The sequence below is a fragment of the Pongo abelii genome, chromosome 6 (assembly GCF_028885655.2).
Source record: "Pongo abelii isolate AG06213 chromosome 6, NHGRI_mPonAbe1-v2.0_pri, whole genome shotgun sequence".
Lineage (NCBI taxonomy): Eukaryota > Metazoa > Chordata > Mammalia > Primates > Hominidae > Pongo > Pongo abelii.
In genome coordinates this window covers 7,555,394-7,572,314 of record NC_071991.2, presented here as the reverse complement: position 1 = coordinate 7,572,314, position 16,921 = coordinate 7,555,394, and the positions used below count along the sequence as shown (strand labels likewise).

Sequence of the window (16,921 nt, the reverse complement as noted above, 5' to 3'; positions counted from 1 at the left end):
TGCGGCACCCCCCGCGAGGCGGGGAGTGGGAGCCAGCCCCCTAGTCCCCCCCCTGGCTCCCAGGAGCCCCCTCGCAGGGGGGTGAGGCACCCCCCGCGAGGCGGGGAGTGGGAGCCAGCCCCCTAGTCCCCCCCCTGGCTCCCAGGAGCCCCCTCGCAGGGGGGTGAGGCACCCCCCGCGAGGCGGGGAGTGGGAGCCAGCCCCCTAGTCCCCCCCCTGGCTCCCAGGAGCCCCCTCGCAGGGGGGTGAGGCACCCCCCGCGAGGCGGGGAGTGGGAGCCAGCCCCCTAGTCCCCCCCCTGGCTCCCAGGAGCCCCCTCGCAGGGGGGTGAGGCACCCCCCGCGAGGCGGGGAGTGGGAGCCAGCCCCCTAGTCCCCCCCTGGCTCCCAGGAGCCGCGGTGGACTCACTGCCTCTTTAGCATATTGTGCGTCATATTATCTCCCCTCTGGAAATTATGAACTATTTCACAGATGGGTGTACACCCGTCTTTATTGGGAGGAATATCATCCTCTTGCTCTCTGAATATTAGGAACGGTATCATAGGGGTGTTTCTACTCCCTGCGGTATTGGGTGTCATATCCTCCTCTCCCGCGTTGCAGTTAGAAACAATATTAGTGGGGCGTGTCCACCTTCTGTGATATTTAAAGTAATATCATCCTCTTCCCTCCAGTATCATGGGTACAATATCCCTGGGGGGTGTACACTTTCTGTGATATATGTAGTCATATCACCCCCTCCGCCCTGGATTATCATGAAGGACCATCTCGCACGGGGGTGTACACTTCCTGTGATATTGGGAATAATATCCACTTCCCTGTCTCTGAATATTAGGAAAAATATCACAGGGTGGGTGTACACCTCCTGCTCTACTATGGGGAGTAATATCTATCTATTATCGGGAGAAATATCATCCCCTCCCTTTCAGGATATTAATAACCATATCACACGGTGGGTGAACACAGCCTGCGGTGCTGGAATTATTATCATCCTCTGCCCCTCGGGTTACTAGGAATAATATCACAGAAGAGGTGTACAGTCCCTGCGATATTGGGAGTAATATCATACGCTTCTCCCGTGAATATTAGGAGCAATATCACCGGGTGGCTGTACATTCATTGCTATGTTGGCAGTCACGTCATACTCCACCCGCTGGATATTAGGATCAGTGTCCCAGGGTGATTGTACACCTACTGTGATATTAAAACTAATGTCATGCTCTCCATGCCTGGATATTAGGAACAATATCACAGGTAGGTGTACACCCCCTGCGGTTTACGAGTCATCATATTATGAATTATTAAACATCAGCCCCATTAATAATTATCAATGGTAATATTAATTAATAGTAGAACTTTATTAATCATTAATGATTATTTTAAAGATAGGATTCTGCATGATTAAAATTAATTCTTACTATTAATGTCATTTTTAATAATATTAGTTATTAATGTTATTAATCATTGTCTTATTACCAACATCACTTACGATGGATTTAAGTAACATTAATGACGGATATCATTATTTTATTATTAATATTGATATTGCTATTAATTATTAATCGTAATCATTAATATTTTTAATCCGCATGAAGTTTTACTGTCTCCACTGTAGTTATTAATATCGATGATTACTATTAATTGCTATTATATTTATTATTTATTAATATTAATAATTAATAAAACTGTTCCCGATATCCGTGGGGGAGAGGATATGACTCCCATTATCGCAGAAAGTGTACACCCCTCTAGGATGTGACTCCTAATAGTCAGGGGGTAGAGGATGACATGATGGAAAATATCGCACTGGGTGGACATCCCTCCTGTGATCCTGTTGCTGATCTCCAGGCGGGGAGTGGACGGTATGAATCCCACGAATCCAGAAGGTGTAGACCTCCCCGGTGATATTGTCCCTAATATCCAAAGGGAGGAAAATTATCGTCTCTTCCCCTGGATATTAGGGAGGGTATGAGAGGGGGAGGGTGTACATTCCCTGCGATATTCAATGTAATCTTATCCTCTCCCTCCCAGGGTATTAAGAACAATATGACAGGAGGGGTGTACACCCCCTGCGATATTGGGAGTCATATCATCCTGTCGCCCTGAGGAGAGAAGGCATTTCTCTTTCCGTCTCCTGTCTCTGAAGAGGAGGACGAAGTAAAAGTTGAAAAACAAGAGGAATGAAGCCAGTGGCAAGACCAGCCGGTGCCACTGATGAGCCGGCCTGAGGTGAAAAGATGAACCTCCCCCACCCCCACTCGAAGCACATGTGCTCTGAATCCACCACGAAAGACCCTTTCAGGTGGAACCTCTTAGAGTTGTAAGCCCTGAGAAAAGGGCCAGGAACTCTGTCTTCCTTCGGGGGGAGCTCCGCTCTTAAGACGCGTCTCCTGTCTCCTGGAGAGGATTAAAAGGAACATGGTCCTCCTGGAATCCGGTGTCTGAGGGGTTTGTCCGCGGCTCGTCCTGCTCCGCTTCTTGGTTCAACATGACCGGGAATTGAACCTGAGCCGTGGCAGTGAGCGTGCCGATTCCTAACCACCAGACCACCGGGGAACTTAGAGCTTTGTGGGAAATAGATTGCCTGACATTAGAAGTGGCTCGGCCGTCAGAAGGAAGCCTGGACAGGTCCCTTGTTTCTCAGGTGTGGCACAAGGGAACTGGGAAAGGATACCTAGACCAGTTCCCATACATAGACACCTGGTGACGGCTGGTGCTAGAACCCCCACAGTGGCTAAGAGGGCAGGCAGCAGCAATACTAGTAGCAAAGGGACAGATAGCTAAGGAAGGATCCTGCTCCACCCGCCCACGGAAATCAACTCCTCAAGTTCTGTTCGACCCAACATCAGAACGTCCACTGCAGGAGATAGCACCAGTGATCCCAGTGGTGCCCTCCCCTTCCCAGGGAAAGAGGCTCCCCACTCTTGAGCCCACAGTGCTTGCGCCTCCGCAAGACAAGCCTATCCCTAGGCCATCCAGAGTAGACAAGAGAGGAAGTGAAGACTCGGGAGAAACCCCTCCCTTGGCAGCTGGTTGATGACCCAAAACCGGGATCCAAATGCCCCTGAGAGAGCAGCGGTATGCTGGGAGAGATGAGGATGGTCACGTGGTGGACAGGCGTGTTTTTCTCTACCAGCCCTTCACCTCTGCCGACCTTCTCCACTGGAAAAACAATAACCCGTCCTATCCCGAAAAGCCACAGGCTGGAATTGATTTGCTCCAAACTATTCTCCAGACCCACAACCCCACCTGGGCTGATGGCCACCAGTGGCTCATGTTCCTCTTTCACAGAGATGAAAGGCGGAGGGTGCTCCAAGCAGCAACTGAGTGGCTAGAGGAACAGGCACCAGCTGATTCTCAAAACCCCCAAGAGTACGGAAGGACCCAGTTACCAGGAACCGACCCCCAGTGGGACCCAAATGAAAGAGAGGATATGCAAAGGCTAAACCGAGACAGGGAAGCTCTCTTGGAAGCATTCAAGAGGGGAGCTCAGAAGGCCACAAACGTTATCAAGGTCTCTGAGGTTATTCAGGGAAAGGAAGAAAGTCCAGCACAATTCTACCAGAGACTGTGTGAGGCCTACCGTATGTGTACTGGCTTTCATCCCCATAGCCCTGAAAATCAGCGCACGATTCACGTAGTTTGAGCCAGTCAGAGTGCAGAAGACATGTGAAGAAACCTGCAGAAACAGGCTGGGTTTGCAGGGATGGATACATCACAATTCTTAGAAATAGCTAAACAGGTGTTTGTAAACAGGGATGCAGTAAGCTGTAAGGAAAACCACAAAGAGAGTGAACGTCAGGCCCGGTGAAACACCGACCTGTTAGCTGCAGCAATCAGAGGGGTCCCCCCAGAGAGGCAAGGGAAGGGGGGCCCTGGGAAAGAAACTCAGCTTGGCTGTCAGAGTTGGCAGCGTGAGCAGTGTGCTTATTGAACAGAAATCGGACATTGGAAGAACAGATGCCCTCAGCTGAAAAGAAAACAAGGTGACTCAGAGCAAGAGGCCCCGGACAAGGAGGAAGGGGCCCAGCTCGACCTGGCAGAAGTAAGTGTTCTTGGACTGAGGGAGACCGGGCTCAAGGGTCCCCAAAGAGCCTGTGGACAGAATGACAGTCGGGGGTAGAGACGTTGATTTTCTTGTAGATACCGGTGCTGAACGTTCGGTAGTAACCGCCCCGGTCGCCCCCTTCTCCAAAGAGACTATTGACATCATCGGAGCCACGGGGGTTTCAGCAAAGCAAGCTGTCTGCTTGCCTCGGACTTGCACTGTAGGAGGACATAGAGCGATTCATCAGTTTTTGTCCGCGCCTGACTGTCCCTTGCCCTTGTTGGGAAGGGACTTGCTTAGCCAGCTGAGAGCCACTGTCTCTTTGACAGAGCACGGCTCTTTGCTGCTAAAGTGACCCGGAACGGGAAGCATTATGACCCTTACGGTCCCCCGAGAGGAGGAATAGAGACTTTCCTTAACTGAGCTGGGCCAAGAGAGAAGACCAGCTCTGGCTAAGCGGTGGCCAAGAGTAGGGGCGGAAGACAACCCTCCAGGGTTGGCAATCAACCAAGCCCCCAGACTCATAGAAGTGAAGCCTGGGGCCCAGCCGGTTAGGCAAAAACAGGACCCGGTCCCCGGAGAAGCTCTTCAAGGTATCCAGGTCCATCTCAAGCACCTAAGAACTTCTGGAATTCGAGTTCCTTCTCAGTCCCATGGAACACTCCCCTCCTGCCTGTTCCCAAGCCAGGGACCAAGGACTACAGGCCGGTACAGGATTTGCGCTTGCTTCATCAAGCTACAATGACTTTCCATCCAACACTACCTAACCCGTACACATTGTTGGGGTTGCTGCCAGCTGAGGACAGCTGGTTCACCTGCTTGGACCTGAAAGAAGCTTTCTTTCATATCAGATTAGCCCCAGAGAGCCAGAAGCTGTTTGCCTTTCAGTGGGAAGATCCGGAGTCAGGTGTCACTACTCAGTACACTTGGACCCGGCTTCCCCAAGGGTTCAAGAACTTCCCCACCATCTTCGGGGAGGCGTTGGCCCCAGACCTCCAGAAGTTTCCCACCAGAAACATAGGCTGCCTGTTGCTCCAGTAGGTTGATGACCTTTAGCTGGGACACCCTATGGCAGTCGGGTGTGCCAAGGGAATAGATGCCCTGCTCCGGCACCTGGAGGACTGTGGGTATAAGGTGTCCAAGAAAAAGGCTCAGATCGGCCGACAGCGGGTACGTTCCTTGGGATTTACTATCTGACATGGGGAACGCAGCCTGGGAGCAGAAAGAAAGCAGGTGATTTGCAATCGACCGGAGCCTAAGAGCGGAAGGCATGTGAGAGAATTCTTAGGAGCTGTGGGGTTTTGTAGACTGTGGATCCCAAGCTTTGCAGTATGAGCCAAGCATTTGTATGAGGTCACAAAGGGGGGGACCAGGAACCTCTCGAATGGGGATCCCAATAGCAGCAAGCCTTGCATGAGTTAAAGGAAAAAACTGACGGCAGCCCCAGCCCTGGGGCTACCTGATCTGACAAAGCCTTTTCCATTGTATGCGTCAGAGAGAGAAAAGATGGCAGTTGGAGTTTTCACCCAAACTGTGGGGCCCTGGCCGAGGCTGGTGGCCTACCTCTCTCAACAACTAGACGGGGTTCCTAAAGGATGGCCCCCGTGTTTGAGGGCCTTGGCAGCAACTGCCCTGCTAGTACAAGAAGCAAATAAGCTGACTCCTGGGCAAAACCTGCACATAAAGGCCCCCCATGCTGTGCTGACTCTAATGAATACTAAAGGACACTGTTGGCTAATGAATGCTAGACTCACCAAGTACCAAAGTTTGCTCTGTGAAAATCCCCATATAACCACTGAAGTTTGGAACACCCTAAACCCTGCCACCTTGCTCCCGGTATCAGAGAGAGCCCTGTCGAGCATGATCGTGTACAAGTGTTGGACGCAGTTGACTCTAGCAGACCTGACCTCCAGGACCAGCCTTGGGCATCAGTAGACCGGGAACTGTAAGTGGACGGGAGCAGCTTCATCAAGCCACAAGGAGAGAGATGTGCAGGGTATGCAGTGGTAACCCTGGACACTGTGGTTGAAGCCAGATCGTTGCCCCAGGGCACTTCAGCCCAGAAAGCTGAACTCATTGCTTTAATTGGGGCCTCAGAACTCCCTGAAGGTAAGACTGTCAACATTTACACTGATTCTCGGTATGCCTTTTGAACGCTTCAAGCGCATGGAGCATTCTAGAAAGAAAAGAGCCTATTGAACTCTGGGGGAAAAGACAGAAAATATCAACAAGGAATCTTGCAATGATTAGAAGCAGTATGGAAACCCCACAAGGTGGCAGTTACGCATCGCAGAGGACACCTGCGAGCTTCCACCTTGGTGGGTTTGGGGAATTCCCGCGCTGACTCAGAGGCTGGAAAAGCAGCATCTGCCCCCTTCCGGGCACCAGTCACAGCCCCTCTGCTCCCTCAGGCACCTGATCTTCTACCTACTTCTTCTAAAGAAGAAAGAGACTTTCTCCAGGTAGAGGGAAGGACAAGTGATGGAGAAAGGATCGACTGGGTTACCAGATGGGAGAGCAGCTGTGCCACAGCTGCTAGGAGCCACAGTTGTACTGGCTTTCCATGAAACCACCCATCTAGGTCAGGAATCACCGCAAAAGTTGTTAGGCCAGTATTTCGACATCGCACATTTGTCAGCCCTTGCCAACACGGTGACGCAGCCGTGTGGTGTGTAACCTGCCGACAGCATAAGGCGAGGCAAGGTCCAGCCATTGAGTCCGGCATACAAGCTGATGGAGCAGCCCCCTTTCAAGATCTCCAGGTAGACTTCACAGAGATGCCAAAGTGTGGAGGTAACAAGTATTTACTTGTTCTTGGGTGTACCTACTCTGGGTGGGTGGAGGCTTCTCCAACACGAACTGAGAAAGCTCGTGAACTAGCCCGTGTGCTTCTTTGAGATCTCATTCCTAGATTTGGACTGCCCTTACGGATCGGCTCAGATAACGGGCCTGCGTTTGTGGCTGACTTGGGGAACAGAAGACGGCACAGGTATCGGGGATCACATGGAAACTACATGCCGCCTACCGGCCTCAGAGTTCCGGAAAGGTGGAGTGGATGAATCGGACTATCCAAAATAGTATTCTTGTCTTCCCCGCTGGATATTAAAAACAATACCACAAGGGGCGTCCAACCACCTGCCAAAGTTGAGGGGATGTTATCCTCTCCACCCCGCCCCCGGATATTAGAGACAACAACTCAGGGGTAATGTACACCCACTGCTTTCTTGGGAGTAATATCATCCTCTCCCTTCTTGGATATGAGGCAAACTATCACAGTGTGCGTGTACGCCTGTCGCGAAATTGGATGTAATGTCATCCTGTGCCTCCCTGGATATGACGAACAATATCACGGGGGTTGTACAACTTCTGAGATATGGGGAGTGATATCATCCTCTCCCCTCTGGAAGTCAGGGACTATATCACAGGGGTAGTGTACACCCTCTGTGATGTTGGGTCTAATATCGTCCTCCCGCCCCCTGGATATTACAAACCATATCACAAGGGGCGTGTACACACACTTTGACATTGGTATGAATACCATCCTCTCCCTCTTTGGATATTCGGCGCAATATTTCAGGTGGGGTGTACACCACCTGCGATATTAGAAGTAGTATTATTTTCTCCCCCCGTGGATATTAGCAACAATATCACAGGGGCTGTGAATATCCCCTGCAATATTTCGAGTAGTATCGTCATCTCCCCTCATGAATATTAAGAACAATATCGTGGGGGGACCTGTACACCCCCTTTGATATTTGATATCATCCTCTTCCCCCCGGATATTAGGAACAATATCAGGAAGGGATGGACACACCCTGCGATATTTGCTGTCACCTAATTGTCTCTCCCCTAGATATTAGGAAAAATGTAACTGGGGATGTGAACAGCCCTGCGATATTGGGAGAAGTATCATCCTCTCCCCCCTTGCATATTAGGAACAATAGCACGGGGTGGGGGGTGTACTGCCTCTGCGATATTGGGAGTAAAATTATCCTCTCTTCCCCTGGATATTAGGAAGGGTATCAGAGTGGAAGGGTGTACATTCCCTGCGATACTCAATGGAATCTTATCCTCTCCCTCCCAAGGTACTAAGAACAATATGACAAGAGGGTCATACACCCTCTGCGATATTGAGAGTCATATCATCCTCTTTCGCTCTGCATATGAGGAACAATATCACAGGGTTGTGTACACCCCCTGCGATATTGGGAGTAATATCAGCCTCTCTCCCTCTGGATATGAGGAAGAGTATCACAGGGCCGTGTACGCCCCCTGCGGTAGTGGGAGTGATATCATCCTCTCTCCCTCTGGATATGAGGGAGAGTTTCCCAGGGATGTGTGCAACCCCTGCAATATTGGGAATAATATCCTGTCGCCCTCTGGATATCAGGAAGAGTATCACATGGGTGGGTACACTCCCTGCAACACGGGGAGTAATATCATCCTCTGCCCCCCGGATGTTCAAAACCAAATCATGCGGTTGGTACACCTGTTGCGATATTGGGAGTAATATCTTCCTCTCTCCGCCTGGATATTAGGAGTAATATCACAGGGGTGGTTTATATCCCCTGCGATATTGGGAGTAATATCACCCTCTCTCCCCCTGGATATTAGGAACAACATCACAGGGGGTGTCCACCCCCTGGGATATTGGTGTCAAACCCCCGTGATATTAGGAGTCATATCGTGCTCTCGCTGAAGGGGTGGCCTGCCCCTCCACACCTGTGGGTATTTCTAGTCTCGTGGGATGAGAGACGGAGAAAAGAAATAAGGCACACAGACAAAGTAGAAAGAAACAACAGTGGGTCTAGGGGACTGGCACTCAGCACACCAAGGACCTGCACCGGCACCGGCCTCTGAGTTCCCTCAGTTTTCATTGATTATTATTCTCATTATTTCTGCAAAAAGGAATGTAGTAGGAGAGCAGGGTGATAATAAGGAGAAGGTCAACAAAAGACATGGGAGCAAAAGAATCTATATCATGATTAAGTTCAAGGGAAGGTACTACACCTGGACGTGCACGTTGGCCTGATTTATGTTTCTCTCCACCTGAACATCTCAGCGGAGTAAAGAATAACAAGGCAGCATTACTGCAAGCATGTCTCCCCTCCCGCCACAGGGCAGCTTTTCTCCTATGTCAGAGTTGAACAAGTGTACAGTCGGGTTTTACACCGAGACATTCAGTTCCCAGGGGCAAGCAGGAGACAGTGGCCTTCCTCCATCTCAGCTGCAAGAGACTTTCCTCTTTTACTAATCCACCTCAGTACAGACCCTTTACGGGTGTCAGGCTGGGGGACAGTCAGGCCTTTGTCATCCCACGAGGCCATATTTCAGACTATGACATGGGGAGAAACTTTGGACAACACACCGCTGTCAAGGGCAGAGGTCCCTGCGGCTTTCCACAGTGCATTGTGACCTTGGTTTATTGAGACTAGAGAATGGCAATGACTTTTTCCAAGTATACTCCCTATAAACATTTTGTTAACAAGGCACATCCTGCACAGCTCTAGATCCCGTAAACCTTGATTTTATACAACACATGCTTTTGTGAGCTCCAGGTTGGGTCCAAGTGGCTGGGTCAAAGTGGCTGGGGCAAAGCTACAAATTAACAACATCTCAGCAAAGCCATTGTTTAAAGTTCAGGTCTTTTTCAAAATGGAGTCTCTTATGTCCTCCGTTTCTACATAGACACAGTGACAGTCTGATCTCTCTTTCTTTTCCCTACATTTCCCCCTTTTCATTTTGACAAAACCGCCATCGTCATCATGGCCCATTCTCGCTGGTCACTGTTTCTCCAGAGCTGCCGGATACACCGGTAGAATAACAATAGAGAACACAGACATACAAGGATTAATACAAAATTTGCAATAGTGGAATTTCCAGTGGTTTTAACCCAAGTGACAGGGTTAAGATTTGTGAGGCTATTAACAGATTTTACCATTGCCTCCCATTCTGGCACCAGATTTCACTGGGCTTTTGATGTTTCAAAAATTTGTTCTTTCAATTTAGAAACATCTAAGGTTAGATTATCTTCTCTTCCTTGTAGATGGCATCTAACCATGTCCCAGTGATGTTCAGATTCATTCTTGGCTCCAGGTGTAATACAAAAATCTAATGTATTCCAGTCACACTGTAACTGAGAAAGATATTCCAAGCTCATGAGCCTATCTCCCATCCAGATAACAGTTTGTCTAAGATCATTAATTGGATTTCCCAATTTTTGATCTATTTGAGTCTAAGAATTCCACAATTTTGAGGAATTCTTTTGCCAATTATTCACATATTCTGCAGTTTGAACAGAGGAGTGTAAAGCAATTCCAGCAGCTGCAGCAGTAGCTGTGACTGCAATAAGACCCATAATCACTGCAATTAAAGTAAAAATGAATTTTTTAGATCTGGTTAGGACTCCTTTTAATACTTCTGTGATGATATGTATGGATGGAGAAGCCTCCCACGGTTGGTCCGTGGACACGGGGATCCACACGCCTTCTCTTGCCATTACTAACAGAACACGATGCTGCCAATCCAAAGTTGAATCAATGCAAGTAAACAACCTGCAATTTTCACAGGTTATAGTTTGGGAATCTGGTTTAAGAACTATGTTTCCTACAACCAGCATAGAAGGGGGTTTTACACAACTTTGCAAAGGAATTGTCAGATTGGAACTTAGGTTGATAGTATAATATGGCTTATGATTTCTTCTTCCCATAAGTTGATTTCCAGACCAAATTCTAATGTGGTATGAGGCCACAGTGAGCTTCCATAATTCTGGGTGTTCAGGACCAACAACAGGACTAAGTAACTTTGGTCAGGGTGATGAAATCCCCTTTTCACCCCCTTTCCAATGATAGGGTGATTCTAGCCTTCTATAAACCTGGTCTAGCTTTTTAGTTAAATCACTATCATAGGCTGGATTAGTGGGCCAGACAGATGGAGCCTGTGAACATGAGTGAGTCTGGCCCATACAATCATAATATAATTGGCCTCGAGGGGCCCAGTCTATAATAATTCCAAATTTATGGTTTTGTAGTACCACTGCAGTATCAGCCACACATTCTTCCCAAACTAAGACTTCTGGGTCTTTTGATTCTTTTGGAATTTCCTTGGGACATGGTTTCCCTTTAGGCCTAAATTGTAAGGATCTTTGATAGGAAGAATTCTGTAAATTATTCACTTGTGACTCAAGTGACATTCCACTTATCCTATGATAAGTAAATTTACTGGTGGCACTGACAGTAGGTACTTCTACCAATCAATTTTGGATTGTAGGCATTAAGCATCCTGGTGCTTTTCCCAGGCAAATAGGAGGATAATGGTACCCAGTGGAAATGTTTATCATCATTCCTTCTTCTTCAGGTTGGGCAGGGCCACGGTCATCTGTGGGGCCTTGTACCCATGCACTGTTATTAACATCTACTTCAATAGGATTATCTATCCAAGTGACTGCCCGAATTCAGGCTGGGAAAGGCACATAGGCCCAATAAGTATAGTTAGCTGCAGCGGCTCCTGCAGACATAGGGAGACTTACCACCGTTGATACAATCACGAAAGCTGCAAGCAGCATATTCTCTGGAGTTTGTGTTACCCTGGTGTTTTCCAGGCTTTTTTCAGCTAACTGTGCCAGCTTCTTTAGCTGGGGCCAGGTCGGAGGCTCCGCCTTCTTGGTGGATGGCAGCTTCATCTGTTCTTCTGATATCACCATTTTGTTCACCCTGCGAGTTGATGATGTTCGATTGCGGGTTCTCTGTGTCTGGGGAGGCGCCTTCCTTTGCATCTCTGGTGGGTTCATTGTAGAACTTCACATGTCTAGCGGGTACCCAAACAGGAAGCTGATTTTCTCCTGCTGAAACACAAGCAAAACCTCTCCCCCATGTTATCACCTTACCTATTTCCCATGTTTTATGTTTGTTGTGTTTCCACCAAGTCAGTTTTCCCTCATGTGGGCTGTTCTTTTTACCAGTCAAATGTTGTTCTGCAGAAGTAGTGGTCTGATTTCTATATATATTTTAAAAATTTAAAGTATAGAGTGCTAGATTAAGTTGCATCTGGGGAGTGTTATACTCATTACTGTCTTTTTCCTTTTTTTATTTTGTTTAACCAATTGAGCTTTGAGTGTTCTATTAGTTCTTTCAATTATGGCCTGTTCTTGGGAATTAGAAAGGATTCCTGTGGTATGTGTAATATTCCACTGATTTAAGAATATTTGAAATCCTTTACTAGAGTATCCTGGCCCATTATCTGTTTTAATTTTTTCTGGAACTCCCATGACTGCAAAAGAAGATAATAAATGTCTTTTAACATGGGAAGTACTTTCTCCTGTCTGGCAGGTTGCCCATAGGAAATGTGAATAAGTATCAACTGTCACATGGACAAATGACAATTTTCAAAATGAAGGTGCGTGTGTAACATCCATTTGTCATAATGCATCAGGACATAAGCTTCTGGCATTAACTCCTGCCTCTTGAGTGGGCAGGTGTAAGACTTGACACTGAGCACAATGTTGTACAATATTTTTTGCTTGTTTCCGTGTGATATCAAATTTGTTTTTAATCCTGTTGCATTTACATGAGTCAGCGCATGAAGTTCTTGTGCTTCCATGAAGGCAGATGATACTAGCAAATCAGCTTGTTCATTGGCCTTAGTTAAAGGCCCTGGGAAATTAGTATGTGCTCGAATATGAGTAATATAAAATGGGAAATTTCTCTTTTCTCACAGTTTGTTGTAACAATTTAAACAGCTGATTTAACTGATCATCCATCCTATATTTGATTAGGGTTGTCTCAACATCCTTTGTAGCCTGTACTACATATGCAGAATCTGAAACAATGTTAATAGGCTGATTAAAATCTTGTAAAACTGAAATGACAGCAATCAATTCTGCTCTTTGAGATGAGTGATATTGAGTTTCAATGACTCATTCTTTTGGCCCAGTGTAAGCCACTTTTCCATTGCTGGAACCCTCAGTAAACACTGTGAGAGCATTTTCTAAAGGTTTATGTCTGGTAATTTTAGGTAAAATCCAAGTAGTCAATTTCAAAAACTGGAAGATTTTTGCTTTTGGGTAATGATTATCAATAATTCCCACAAAATCAGCAAGACCAATCTGCCATGCACCAGAATTGATAAAGCTTGTCCAACCTGTTCCTTGTTTAAAGGAACAGTGATTTTATCTGGGTCATTTCCACACAATTTTACTATTCGTAGTCTTGCCTGACCAATTAATGTAGCCATTTGATCTAAGTACAACGTAAAAGTCTGAAGTTTACTGTGGGGAAGGAATGACCACTCCACAAGATCTGTATTTTGAATAATAATGCCTGTTGGAGAATGTGCAGTAGCAAAAATTAAAAGTTGAACTGGGGCTAAGTGATGTATTCTATTTACTTGTGCTGACTGAAATTTTGCTTCAACTAATTCAATTTCTTTAGTTGCCTCTGGAGTTAATGCTCTTTTACTATTCAAGTCTGGATCCCCTCTGAAGATAGAGAACAAATTTGATCTGGCATAAGTAGGGATGCCTAGAGTTGGCCGAATCCAATTAATATCTCCTAGCAATTTTTGAAAGTCATTTAATGTTCTTAATGTGTCTTTTCTTATTTCTACTTTGTGTGGTTTAATTTTTCTCTCCTCTACCTGCATTCCCAAATAATGAAAAGGAGTGGAGGTCTGAATCTTATCAGATGCCATTGTCAGGCCTGCGTTTGCAACCTGTGTCTGCAGAAATGTGTAACAGTCAATTAATTTGTCTCTTGTTTCTGCAGCACACAAAATATCATCAAGATAATGAATGATATAAGAGTCTGAAAACTTGTCTCTAACTGGTTGAAGAACTTGAGCTACAAAAGTCTGACACATAGTTAGACTACTAAGCATTCCCTGAGGCAACAATTTCCACTGAAATCTGGTGGCTGGTTCTTCATTATTTATGGCTGGTATCATAAAAGCAAATTTTTCAAAATCCTGTTTTGCCAGAGGAATGGTAAAAAAGCAATCCTTCAGATCAATTATAATTAAAGGCCAATCTTTGGGGATCATGGCTGGAGAGGGCAGCCCAGGTTGGAGAGGCCCCATGGGTTGAATTACTGCATTAACGGCTCTTAAATCGGTTAGCATGCGCCCTCTGCCTGATTTTTTCTGACTTGCAAACACAGGAGAATTCCAAGGTGGAAATAAAGGCTCAATATGTCCCTTTTCTAATTGTTCCTTTGCCAATAAGTGTAAGGCCTGCAGCTTTTGTTTTGGTAGTGGCCACTGATTTACATATACAGGCTTTTCCGTTTTCCAAGCTCATGGAATGAGTTTTGGAGGCTCTACAGTGGCCACCCCGAAAAAGGATACCCTAGTCCTTTTCTTTCTGGATTTCCCTTAGCCTCAACCGGAACTTTAATGTCTTCTCCATTTTTCCCTAGTCCTTTTCCAGGGAGATATCCCATTTGTGTCATGATTTTTTGACTCAGGGGGCTGTATACGGAGACTGGAATAGTAATCTCTGCATACCACTGTTCTAATAAGTCTCGGCCCCATAAATTAATTGGAATAGAAGTAATCGTAGGCTGAACTGTACTTTCTTGATTATCAGGTCCTAGACAATGTAAAATTTTGGCACTTTGATACACTTCTGAGGCAGTGCCCACACCAACAAATCCTGCAACAGGCTTTTGTTTAGACCAATTTTTTTTGGCCATTGATTCAAGGCAATGATAGAAACATCAGCCCCAGTACCTACTAATCCTTCAAACTGCTTTCCCTGAATAGTAACTGTACACACAAGTCTATTCTCTGAGACCTGACTAGCCCAATAAACAGCTTTCGCAGCAGGGTTGGTACTTCCAAACCCTCCTGTTCTTTCTGTTTTGCTATCCCCAATTTTAATATAAGGCAAGAGCAGTAATTAAGCAATTCTATCACCTGGATTGGCACTCCAGGGAACAGTAGAGCTGATCACTAACTGAATTTCCCCTTTATAATCTGAATCAATTACCTCAGTATGAATTTGAACTCCCTTCAGATTTAGACTTGATCGTCCTAAAATAAGGCCTACCGTCCCTTCTGGCAGCGGGCCATATACCCCTGTAGGAATCTTTTGCGGGGGCTCTCCAAGGAGTAAAGAAATCATTTGTGTAGAACATAAATCTACTGCAGCGCTGCCTGCTGTGGCGGGGGAGAACTGTTGTATTGTTGTAATTGGCCGATTTCCTGAAATGGTGGTATTTACTGTGGGGGTTGTTTTCCCTGAAAACCCTCAAGAAAAAATGGCTGAATCAGGAATGCCCCACTTTTTTGCAGGGCCTGGGACTGGCCCCTGTTCCTTTTTCCTGACAATGGTTGTCCATTTTTATCGAATGTAGAACGACATTCCTTAGCCCAATGATTTCCTTTTCCACATCTTGGACACAGGCCAGGAGGCTCCTTTTTATTGCTCTGTTTATTTAAGCCTGGGCAATTCTTTTTTAGATGACCGATTTGACCACAATTATAACATTTTCCCCCAAATGTTTCAACTTGTCCTCCTAAAGCAGCCCCTGTAATTGCTTGAGCCAATAGCATTGCTTTATGCATAGCTCCTCCAATCCCATCACAGGCCTTCACCTATTCTGTAATTACATCAACTCCTGCTGAAACCTTTCCTCTTAATGGCTTTATGGCCGATTGACATTCTGGATTTGCATTTTGAGAAGCCATTATTTCTACAATAACTTTTCGGACGTTATTAACTGCAATGGATTTTGGAGCTGCATCTTGCAACCTTGCCACAAAGTCTGGATATGGCTCCTTAGAGCTTTGTCTGATTGAACTAAAAGAAGGGCAGGAGATTCCTGGGTCCTGAATCTTTTCCCAGGCCCTGAGGCAAATAGCTCTTAGTTGTTCAATAGCTTCATTTTCCATTACTGATTGTTGGTTAATAGTGCCCCAATTTGGACCTGTTCCTAGCAATTGGTCTGCATCTATATAAACAACAGGGTTAATAGCATGATTTTTATGTACCTGTTCTTGTACCCCATCAATCCACCAGGTTTTAAACTGTAGATACTGAGAGGGTGAAAGGGAAGATTTAGCCAAAATTTCCCAATCATAAGGACTAAGTCTATTTCCACGAGCAATGGAATCTAATAATGTTCTCATATAAGGAGACGTGGTTCTTTCGTATCTTTTAAAATTTTCTTTCTGCTTCTTTCATATCTTTTAACATTTTCATGGTGAAAGATTCATATCTAGCCTCAGTTCGGACAGACGCTCCTGCTTGACTCCCTTTCCCGACCGGCATCGGTTGTAACATTACCGGATACTGCCATGCCTCAAGATCTCCCCGTTTTCTGGCTGTAGCAATCGTCCCATGCAGTGCACTATCTTGTCCACTAGGTGGTAATGTAGGATCAAACGCCATCGCCCTGGGTTGTTGCTATAGTGCCTTGCTATTTGGCACAGGACGCACAGCCTGAGATCCATACGGAACCTCTGGAGATGGCGGATACTGACATTCGGCTGGCGGCTGGTGTTGACAAACTACCGATGGTTGGGTTTTATTTTCTACTGGCTGCTATTGCGGATACTGTGCCTGGATTGGCTTTTGAGATTGTGATGTCACAGGCATCTGAACCGCAGGAGAAGGAGTTGGTGGCCATCGTGGTTTAAACTCTGATGGCCCAAATAATTCTGGACCTCCTTCCCCCAGTTTTGATGATTCAGGATATATTACCTCCTGTAATTGATTATAGTCAACATTTTGGGTTGACCGAGCCATTCCAGGCTCTACTGCATTTTTACAACGTGAACTTTCCATTCCTTTTTTAACTCTGTTCCTGCCTCTTCTTCACAATCTATTACTCAGCTTTCAGGGGCATCAAAGACTGAAATGCTGTCTTCTTCTCTTTGAAA

At 46.3% G+C, this 16,921-nt stretch overlaps 1 long non-coding RNA gene and 1 pseudogene across 1 annotated transcript in view; one reads left to right on the top strand and one right to left on the bottom strand.

The window, feature by feature from the left end:
* Positions 1-16,921, top strand: part of LOC134761745 (uncharacterized) — an 89,374-nt gene that overhangs the window by 57,674 nt on the left and 14,779 nt on the right. Inside the window, exon 2 of the long non-coding RNA XR_010140808.1 lies at positions 2,029-6,838. This is a non-coding gene — a long non-coding RNA (uncharacterized LOC134761745). The remainder of the gene's footprint in view (positions 1-2,028; positions 6,839-16,921) is intronic.
* Positions 9,707-16,223, bottom strand: LOC129060286 (endogenous retrovirus group K member 6 Env polyprotein-like; annotated as a pseudogene).